Source organism: Vulpes lagopus, chromosome 7, assembly GCF_018345385.1.
Source record: "Vulpes lagopus strain Blue_001 chromosome 7, ASM1834538v1, whole genome shotgun sequence".
Classification (NCBI taxonomy): Eukaryota; Metazoa; Chordata; class Mammalia; order Carnivora; family Canidae; genus Vulpes; species Vulpes lagopus.
The window spans coordinates 131,242,058-131,252,501 of NC_054830.1; positions in this window are offsets into that span (position 1 = coordinate 131,242,058).

Below are 10,444 nucleotides of genomic sequence, written 5' to 3' on the forward strand. Positions count from 1 at the left end.
TCAGGTCAGCTGGGTTGCAGGCCTTGCATGGCAGCAGGGCAGAGGCCTCACATGGCAACAGGGCTATAGCCCTCACAGGGCAGCAGGGCAGCAGGGCTGCAGGCGTCTCAGGTCAGCAGGGGTGCAGGCGTTACAGGGCAGCAGGGCACCAGGCCTCTCAGGTTAGTAATGCAGCAGGCCTTGCAGTGCAGCAGGGCAGCAGGCCTCACATGGCATCAGGGCTGCATGGTGACAGGTCTTGCTGGGCAGCAGGGTAGCAGGCGACTCAGGGCAGCAGGGCACCTGGCCTCACATGGCAGCAGGGGAGGAGGGCTGCAAGCCTCGCAGGGCACTAGGACACCAGGCGTTTCAGTAGTCAGGGCAGCTGTGCTGCAGGCCTCGCAGGGCAGCTGGGCATCAGGCGTCTTAGGTCAGCCGGGCAGCAAGCCTGTAGGGCAGCAGGGCAGCAGACCTCTCAGGGTAACAGGGCTGCAGGCTTTGTAGGACAGCCGGGTAGAGGCTTCACATGGCAGCAGTGCTGCAGGCATCGCAGGGAAGCAGGGCAGGAGGCATCTCAGGTCAGCCGGGCAGCAGGCCTCTCAGGGCAGCAGGCCTCCAAGGCTCACAGGGCAGCAGGGCTATAGGCCTCGCAGGGCAGCAGGGCAGAGGCCTCACAAGGCAGCAGGGCAGCAAGGCTGCAGGCCTCGCCAGGCGGAGGGCACCAGGCGTCTCAGTGCAGCAAGGCAACCGGGCCGCAGGCCTCACTTGGCAGCAGGGCAGCAGAGCCACAAGCCTTGCAGGACAAGAGGGCAGCAGGACTCACATGGCAGCACCCAGCATGGCTGCAGGCCACTCAGGGCAACAGGGGTGCTGGCCTTGTAGGACAGCCAGGCAGAGGCCTCACATGGCAGCAGTGCTGTAGCCATTGCAGGGCAGCAGGGCAGGAGGCGTCTCAGGTTAATAATGCAGCAGCCCTTGCAAGGCCCAGGGCTGCAGGCCTTGCATGGCAGCATGGCAGAGGCCTCACATGGCATCAGGTCAGCAGGTCTCTCAGGGCAGCAGGCTGCAGGCTTTGTAGGATAGCAGTGCAGAGGCCTCACAGGGCAGCAGGGCAGCAGGTGTCTCTGGGCAGCAGGGTTGCAGGCCTCACATGGCAGCAGGGCAACATGGCTACAGGCTTCGCAGGGCAGCAGGGCTGCAGGTCTCTCAGGGTAGGGGGCTGCATGCCTCGCCGGGTAGCAGGGCAGCAGGATCACATGGCAGCACGCAGAACAGCTACAGGCCTCGCAGGGCAGCAGGGCAGAGGCCCCATATGGCAGCAGGGCAGCAGGTCTCTCAGGGCAGCAGGGCTGCAAGCCTCGCAGAGCAGCAGGGCAGCAGGTGAATCAGGTCAGCCGCGCAGCAGGCCTGACAGGGCAGCAGGGCAACAGGCCTCTCAGGGCAGCAGGGTACAGGCCTCAAAGGGCAGCAGGGCAGTAGTCGAATCAGGTCAGCCGTGCAGCAGGCCTCTCAGGGCAGCAGGGCATCAGGCCTCTCAGGGCAGCAGGGCTGCGGGCATCGCAGGGCAGCAGGCCAGCAGGCCTCCCAGGGCTGCAGGGTTAGCAGGGCAACAGAGGCAGCAGGTGTCTCAGGGCAGCAGGGTTGCACGCCTTGCAGGGCAGCAGGGCAGAGGCCTCACATGGCAGCACGTGAACAGCCCCCCGGGCAGCCGAGCAGCAGGTGTCTCAGGTTAGTAATGCAGCAGGCCTCTCAGGTCAGCAGGGCTGCAGGCCTCGCAGGGCAGCTGGGCATCAGGCGTCTCAGGTCAGTCGGGCAGCAAGCCTTGTAGGGCAGCAGGGCAGCAGGGCAGCAGACCTCTCAGGGTAACAGGGCTGCAGGCCATGTAGGACAGCCGGGCAGAGGCTTCACATGGCAGCTGTGCTGCAGGCATCGCAGGGAAGCAGGGCAGGAGGCGTCTCAGGTCAGCCGGGCAGCAGGCCTCTCAGGGCAGCAGGCCTCCAAGGCTCGCAGAGCAGCAGGGCTAAAGGCCTCACAGGGCAGCAGGGCAGAGGCCTCACAAGGCAGGAAGGAAGCAGAGCCACAAACCTTGTAGAACAGGAGGGCAGCAGGACTCACATGGCAGCAGGCCAGCACGGCTGCAGGCCACTCAGGGACACTCAGGGCAACAGGGCTGCTGGCGTCTCAGGTCAGCAGAGAAGCAGGCCTCATAGGGCAGCAGGGCTGCAGGCCTCGCAGGGCAACAGGTCAGCAGGCATCTCAGGTCAGCCGGGCAGCAGGCCTTGTCGGGCAGCAAGGCAGAGGCCTCATATGGCAGCAAGGTTGCAAGCCTGGCAGGGCATCAGGGCAGCATTACTGCAGGCCACTCTGGGCAACAGGGCTCAGGTGTCTCAGGGCAGCAGGGCAGCGGGCCTCTCAGGGTAACAGGGCTCAGGCCCTGTAGGACAGCCGCGCAGAGACTTCACATGGCAGCAGGACTGCGGGCATCGCCGAGAAGCAGGGCAGGAGGCGTTTCAGGTCAGCCGGGAAGCAGGCCTCACAGGGCAGCAGGGCTGCAGGCCTCGCAGGGCAGCAGTGCCGTAGGCCTCGCAGGGCAGCAGGGCAGCAGCCTTCTCAGGGCAGCAGGGCTGCAGCCTTCACGGGGCAGCAGGGCAGCAGGCATCTCAGGGCAGCAGTGCTACAGGCCTCACAGAGCAGCAGGGCAGCAGGAGTCTCAGGGCAGCGGGGTTGCAGGCCTCGCAGGGCAACAGGGCAGCAGGCCTCTCAGGGTAACAGGGCTGCAGGCCTTGTAGGACACCCGGGCAGAGGCTTCACATGGCAGCAGTGCTGCAGGCATCGCAGGGAAGCAGGGCAGGAGGCGTCTCAGGTCAGCTGGGCAGCAGGGTTCTCAGGGCAGCAGGGCTGCAAGGTTCACAGGGCAGCAGGGCAGAGGCCTCACAAGGCAGCAGGAGAGCAGGGCTGCAGGCCTCGCAGGGCAGTAGGGCACCAGGCGTCTCAGTGCAGCAAGGCAACCAGGCAGCAGGGCTCACTTGGCATCAGGGCAGCAGAGCCACAAGCCTTGTAGGACAGGAGGGCAGCAGGCCTCACATGGCAGCAGGCCAGCACGGCTGCAGGCCACTCAGGGCAACAGCGCTGCTGGCGTCTCAGGTGAGCAGAGAAGCAGGCCTCACAGGGCGGCAGGGCAGCAGGCTTCTCAGGGCAGCAGGGCAGCAGGCTCTCAGGGCAGCACGGCTGCAGGCCTCACAGGGCAGCAGCGCTACAGGCCTCACAGGGCAGCAGGGCAGCAGGAGTCTCAGGGCGACAGGGCTGCTGGCCTTGCAGGGCAGCAGGGCAGCAGGGCAGAGGCGCCACATGACAGCAAACCTGCAGGCCTCTCAGGGCAACAGGTCAGCAGGTCTCACATGGCAGCAGGGCAGCAGTGCTGCATGCCTCGCAGGGCAGCAGGGCTGCTGGCCTCACAGAGCAGCAGTGCTGCAGGCCTCGCGAGGCAGCAGCATGCATGGCAGCAGGTCAGGAGGCCCCCTTGGCTGTAGGGCTTGCAGGGCAGCAGGGCAGCAAGCCTCTCAGGTCAGCAGGGCCTGCATGCCTACCAGGGAATCAGGGCTGGAGTCGATGCAGGGCAGCAGGGCAGCCGGCCTTACATGGCAGCAGGGCAGCAGGGCTGCAGGCCTCACAGGGTAGCAGGGCAGCAGGCATCACATGGCAGCAGGGCAGCAGGGCTGCAGGCGTCGAACGGCAGCAGAGCAGCAGGTGTTCAGGGCAGCTGGGTTGCAGGCCTTGCATGGCAGCAGGGCAGAGGCCTCATATGGCAACAGGGCTGTAGCCCTCACAGGGCAGCAGGGCTGCAAGGCTCACAGGGCAGCAGGGCTACAGGCCTCGCAGGGCAGCAGGGCTGCAGGTGTCTCAGGGCAGCGGGGCTGTAGGGCTCTAGGCCTTGCAGTGCAGCAGGGCAGCAGGCCTCACATGGCAGCAGGGCAGCAGGGCTGTAGGCCTTGCAAGGCAGCAGGGCAGTGGGCCGCTCAGGGCGCAGGGTAGCAGTGCAGCAGGCCTCACACGCTAGCAGGGCAGCAGGGCTACACGCCACTCAGGGCAAGAGGGCTGCAGGTCTTGTAGCACAGCAGTGCAGAGGCCTCACATAGCAGCAGGGCAGCAGGGCAGCAGGCCTCTCAGGGCAGCATGGCTGCAGGCACCAAACGGCAGCGGAGGAGTAGGAGTGGCAGGGCAGCAGGGCAGCAGGCGAATCAGGTCAGCTGGGTTGCAGGCCTTGCATGGCAGCAGGGCAGAGGCCTCACATGGCAGCAGGACAGCAGGTCTCCCAGGGCAGCAGGGGTGTAGGCTACAGCCCTCACATGGCAGCAGTGCAACAGTCGTCTCAGGGCAACAGTGCTGCAGGGCTGCAGGTTTCGCAAGGCAGGAGGGCAGCAGGCGTCTCAGGTCAGCTGGGTTGCAGGCCTTGCATGGCAGCAGGGCAGAGGCCTCACATGGCAACAGGGCTATAGCCCTCACAGGGCAGCAGGGCAGCAGGGCTGCAGGCGTCTCAGGTCAGCAGGGGTGCAGGCGTTACAGGGCAGCAGGGCACCAGGCCTCTCAGGTTAGTAATGCAGCAGGCCTTGCAGTGCAGCAGGGCAGCAGGCCTCACATGGCATCAGGGCTGCATGGTGACAGGTCTTGCTGGGCAGCAGGGTAGCAGGCGACTCAGGGCAGCAGGGCACCTGGCCTCACATGGCAGCAGGGGAGGAGGGCTGCAAGCCTCGCAGGGCACTAGGACACCAGGCGTTTCAGTAGTCAGGGCAGCTGTGCTGCAGGCCTCGCAGGGCAGCTGGGCAGCAGGCGTCTCAGGTCAGCCGGGCAGCAAGCCTTGTAGGGCAGCAGGGCAGCAGGGCAGCAGACCTCTCAGGGTAACAGGGCTGCAGGCCATGTAGGACAGCCGGGCAGAGGCTTCACATGGCAGCAGTGCTGCAGGCATCGCAGGGAAGCAGGGCAGGAGGCGTCTCAGGTCAGCCGGGCAGCAGGCCTCTCAGGGCAGCAGGCCTCCAAGGCTCGCAGAGCAGCAGGGCTAAAGGCCTCACAGGGCAGCAGGGCAGAGGCCTCACAAGGCAGGAAGGAAGCAGAGCCACAAACCTTGTAGAACAGGAGGGCAGCAGGACTCACATGGCAGCAGGCCAGCACGGCTGCAGGCCACTCAGGGACACTCAGGGCAACAGGGCTGCTGGCGTCTCAGGTCAGCAGAGAAGCAGGCCTCATAGGGCAGCAGGGCTGCAGGCCTCGCAGGGCAACAGGTCAGCAGGCATCTCAGGTCAGCCGGGCAGCAGGCCTTGTCGGGCAGCAAGGCAGAGGCCTCATATGGCAGCAAGGTTGCAAGCCTGGCAGGGCATCAGGGCAGCATTACTGCAGGCCACTCTGGGCAACAGGGCTCAGGTGTCTCAGGGCAGCAGGGCAGCGGGCCTCTCAGGGTAACAGGGCTCAGGCCCTGTAGGACAGCCGCGCAGAGACTTCACATGGCAGCAGGACTGCAGGCATCGCCGAGAAGCAGGGCAGGAGGCGTTTCAGGTCAGCCGGGAAGCAGGCCTCACAGGGCAGCAGGGCTGCAGGCCTCGCAGGGCAGCAGTGCCGTAGGCCTCGCAGGGCAGCAGGGCAGCAGCCTTCTCAGGGCAGCAGGGCTGCAGCCTTCACGGGGCAGCAGGGCAGCAGGCATCTCAGGGCAGCAGTGCTACAGGCCTCACAGAGCAGCAGGGCAGCAGGAGTCTCAGGTCAGCGGGGCTGCAGGCCTCGCAGGGCAACAGGGCAGCAGGCCTCACATGGCAGCAGGGCACCAGGGCTGAGGCCTCGCAGGGCAGGAGGGCAACAGGCATCTCAGTGCAGCAGGGCACCTGGCCTCACAAGGCAGCAGGGCAGGAGGGCTGTAGGCCTCGCAGGGCAGCAGGGCTGAGGCCTCACAAGACAGCAGGGCAACAGGGCTGCAAGCCTCTCCGTTCAGCCGGGCAACAGGCCTCACAGGGCAGCAGGGCAGCAAGGGTGCAGCCCTGGCAGGGAAGCAGGGCAGAGGCGTCTCAGGGCAACAGGGCTGTAGGTGTCGCAGGCCAGAAGGGCAGCAGGTCTGTCAGGGCAGCAGGGCTGCAGGCCTCACAGGGCAGCAGGGCAGATGCCTCACATGGCAGTAGGGCAGAGGCCTCACATGGCAGCAGGTCAACAGGTCTCCCAGGCCAGCAGGGCTGCAGGGCTCGCAGGGCAGCATGTTTTCAGGCTTCTCAGGGCAGCAGGGCTGATGGCTTTGTAGGACAGTAGGGCAGAGGCCTCACATGGCAGCAGGGCACCAGGGCTGAGACCTCACAGGGCAGCAGGGCAGCAGGCTTCTCAGGTCAGCAGGCCCTGCTGGAGTCGCAGGGCAGCAGGGCAGCAGGCCTCTCAGGGAAGCAGGTCTGCAGGCCTCACCTGGCAGCAGGGCAGCATGGCTATATGCCTCCCATGCCAGTAGGGCAGCAGGGGTCTCAGGAAGCAGGGCAGCAGGCCTCACATGGCAGCAGGTCAACAGGTTTCCTAGGGCAGCATGGCTGCAGGGCTCGCAGGGCAGCAGGGCGCAGGCCTCACAGGGTTGCAGGGCAGCAGGCCTCTCAAGGCAGCAGGGCTGCAGGGCTCGCAGGGCAGCATGTTTTCAGGCTTCTCAGAGCAGCAGGGCTGCTGACTTTGTAGGACAGTAGGGCAGAGTCCTCACATGGCAGCAGGGCACCAGGGCTGAGACCTCACAGGGCAGCAGGGCAGCAGGCTTCTCAGGTCAGCAGGCCCTGCTGGACTTGCAGGGCAGCAGGGCAGCAGGCCTCTCAGGGTAACAGGGCTGCAGGCCTTGCAGGGCAGCAGGGCAGAGGCCTCACATGGCAGCATGGCAGCAGGTCTCTCAGGGCAGCAGGGCTGCAAGCCTCTCAGGGCAACAGGGCTGCAGGCTTTTTAAGAAGTAGGGCAGAAAACTCACATGGCAACAGGGCTACCGGACTCGCAGGGCAGCAGGGCTGCAGGCCACTCAGGGCAAGAGGGCTGCAGGTCTTGTAGCACAACACGGCAGATGTTTAACATGGCAGCAGGGCATAAGGGCTACAGTCCCCGCAGGGCAGCAGGGCATAAGGCGTCTGAGGTCAGCAGGGCAGCAGGCCTCACATGGGAGCAGGGCAGCAGGTCTCTCAGCGTAGGGGGCTACAGGCCTCGCAGGGCAGCAGGGCAGCAGACGTCTCAGGTCACCTGGGCAGAAGGCCTTGTAGGGGAGCAGGGAAGCAGGCCTCTCAGGGCAGCAGGGCTGCAGGCCTCACATGGAAGCAGGGCAGCAGGGCTGCAGGCTTCGCAGGGCAGCAGGGCAGCAGGCCTCTTTGGGCAACAGGGCTGCAGGCAGCGCAGGGCACCAGGACAGCAGGCGTCTAGGGCAGCAGGGCAGTAGCGATCACATGGCAGCATGCAGAAGGGCTACAGGCCTCGCAGGACAGCAGGGAGCAGGCCTCACATGGCAACAGGGCTGCAGGGCTCCAGGGCAGCAGAGCAGAGGCCTCACATGGAAGCAGGGCAGCAGGGCTGCAGCCCTAGCAGGGCAGGAGACGTCTCAGGTCAGCCGGGCAGCAGGCGACTCAGGGCAGCAGCGCTGCAGGCCTCGCAAGGCAGCAGGGCTACAGGGCTCTCAGGGCAACAGGGCTACCCGGCTCGCAAGGCGGCAGGGCAGCGGGCCTCCCAGGACCTCAGGGCTCGTAGTGCAGAGGGGAACAGGCCTCTCAGGGCAGCACAGCTGCAGGCCTTGCAGCGCAGCAGGGCAGAGGCCTCACATGGCAGCAGGTCAGCAGGTCTCCCAGGGCAGCAGGGGTGCAGGGTACAGTCCTCACATGGCAGCAGTGCAACAGGCATCTCAGGTCAGTAATGCAGCAGGCCTCGCAGGGCAGCAGGGCAGCAGGGCAGCAGGCGTCTCAGGTCAGCTGGGTTGCAGGCTTTGCATGGCAGCAGGGCAGAGGCCTCACATGGCAACAGGGCAAGAGCCCTCACAAGGCAGCAGGGCAGGAGGGCTGCAGGCCTCGCAGGGCAGCAGGGCTGAGGCCTCACATAGCAGCAGGACAATAAGGGCTGCAAGCCTCGCAGGGCACTAGGACACCAGGCCTTTCAGTGCAGCAAGGATGCAGGCCTCACAGCGCAGCAGAGCAGATGCCTCACATGGCAGCAGGGCAGAGGCCTCACATGGCAGCAGGTCAGCTGGTCTCCCAGGGCTGCAGTACTGCAGTCCTTGCATGGCAGCAGTGCAGCTGCGTCTCAGGGCAGCAGGGCAGCAGGTCTCTTAGGGTAGGAGGGCTTCAGGCCTCGCAGGGCAGCAGGGCAGCAGGGTCACAATCCTTGCAGGACAGCAGACAGCAGGCCTCACTTGGCAGCAGGGCAGCAGAGCCACAACCTTGCAGGACAGTAGGGCAGAGGCCTCACATGGCAACAGGCCAGCACGGCCGCAGGCCACTCACGGCAACAGGGCTGCTGGCGTGTCAGGTCAGCAGAGAAGCAGGCCTCACAGTGCAGCGGGACTGCAGGCCTCGCAGGGCAACAGGTCAGCAGGCATCTCAGGTCAGCCGGGCAGCAGGCCTTGCAGGGCAGCAGGGCCGAGGCCTCATGTGGCCGCAGGGCACCAGGTCTCACGTGGCATCAGGGCTGCAGGCCTCGCAGTGCAGCAGGCCAGCAGGTCTCCCAGGGCTGCAGGACTGGCAGGGCAGCAGTGGCCTTCTGCCCCCGGAGCCCCCGGGGACCAGTGGCATTCTCAGCCCCCACCACCCCAGCCCTGCAACTCTGCACCGACGTCTCGTCCCCTCAGGAGAGCGCTCGTGGGACAGCACCCAGATGTCTCTGATGTCCTCCTCTGAAGGCCGCGTGGCCACCTCTTCATGCGGTCCCGTGGGAGATGTCCTCGGGAAGCCCGACAGGGACGCGGCGGTGCTCTCGGGCCCAACCCCACGCTGCCCCTTGCCGCAGGACACATCCGCAGAGGAGGCGGAGACTGAAAAGCATCAGCCTGTCCAGAGCCTGCGGGACGCCTGGAGGAAGGACGTACAGGCTGAGGAGCCCTCAGGCGTCTCATCCCGGAGCCGGCTCCCAGCAGCATCTGCCAGCAGCGGGCACCGCCAGAGGAAACTAGGCATGGCCCTAGCCTGCCACTGCCGCCACCGCTACCACTGCTGTGGGGTCGCGGGGACTTGCCCCCACCCCCTAAGCTTCCTTGCGTTGCCACTGACAAGGACCTGGGCCCCTTGCAGAACAGCGAGTGTCCGGGGAACGCGACCTGGAAGGACAGAACACAGACCCTGGCCGACCGCGGACCGCTCAGCCTGCCCCTTCCTCCCCACTGGCCCCGGGGACGCAGGCTCTCCGCCTCCGGCCGCTCCCGCTTCCCACGTCCCGGTGCCTCCCACCGACGGGGCTGACCCTCCTGGCAGGCCCCGATCCTATCTGTCCCTCCGTGTTCCCCAACACAACGCGGTGGTCGGGAACCAGGACGTGTCGTTCCTCAATCTCCTCCTCTTGCTGTTCCTGCTGATTCGCTTCCTCCCCTTAGTTCCAGAGCCATCGGGGAAACTCCGCTTCAGGGAGCTCCTCTTCCACCAGGCCGCCCAGGACAGCTCCCTCTGGCCGCCCCACACCTCCTACCACCTCGGCCTCCTTACACCCGCCTCCTGCACAAAAGGATCCCCAAGCCCTGTGTGTGTAGACTCTGCCCCGCTCTTCCTGACAACCCCTCTTCCAGGCCACTCCACAGAGGGCTCCGTCGTCGGAGTCCAGCCTGGCCCCTCTAAGCCGACTTCTACCATGGCAGCAAAGTCAGCTACTCTGACCTCCAAGCCGATGTCCCGTCCTGCTGTCGTGGACGTGGACACTGCGCCTGCTTCCCGGGCTGTCCTCTTCAGCGCGCCCCACACCGCAGGATGAGCTGTCCTCCGTGTGCCCGGGGCCGCGGCAGTGTGACGCAGAGGTGCCCTGCGAAAGTGGCAGCATCCGCCAGTGCACCGACATCGATGGCCCCGGCCCCACCCCACGTCATCAAGTCTTCGGCCTCCACATCACCCCTCAGCCCACACAGGGGACTCTTGCTGGGAGGCAGCAAACAGCTTTTCTTCCCGGTGCTCCTATCGCCACTGGCTTGCCCAACCTCAGTTCTGGAGCCACCACCACCCCAGGAGGCAGCACCTCTGCAAACCCCAGCGCTCACTCGGACCCCGATGCCATGGATACCACATCTCCCTCCCGGGCTGTCATCTTTCAGGCCCCCCAGGGTCCCGGAAGAACCATTTGTCATTTTACAAGGCACTTCCAGGTTCTGGCAACGCACCACCCAGTAGCAGCACTGCCTTGGCCCACGGCTCTACCAGTTTACCTCAAAAGTCAGCCAGCATCCCGGCCCCCGGTTCTAAGCACCCTAACGCAGGAATCGCCTCTCAGCCCACAACTGGACGTCACAGTGGGCAACAGG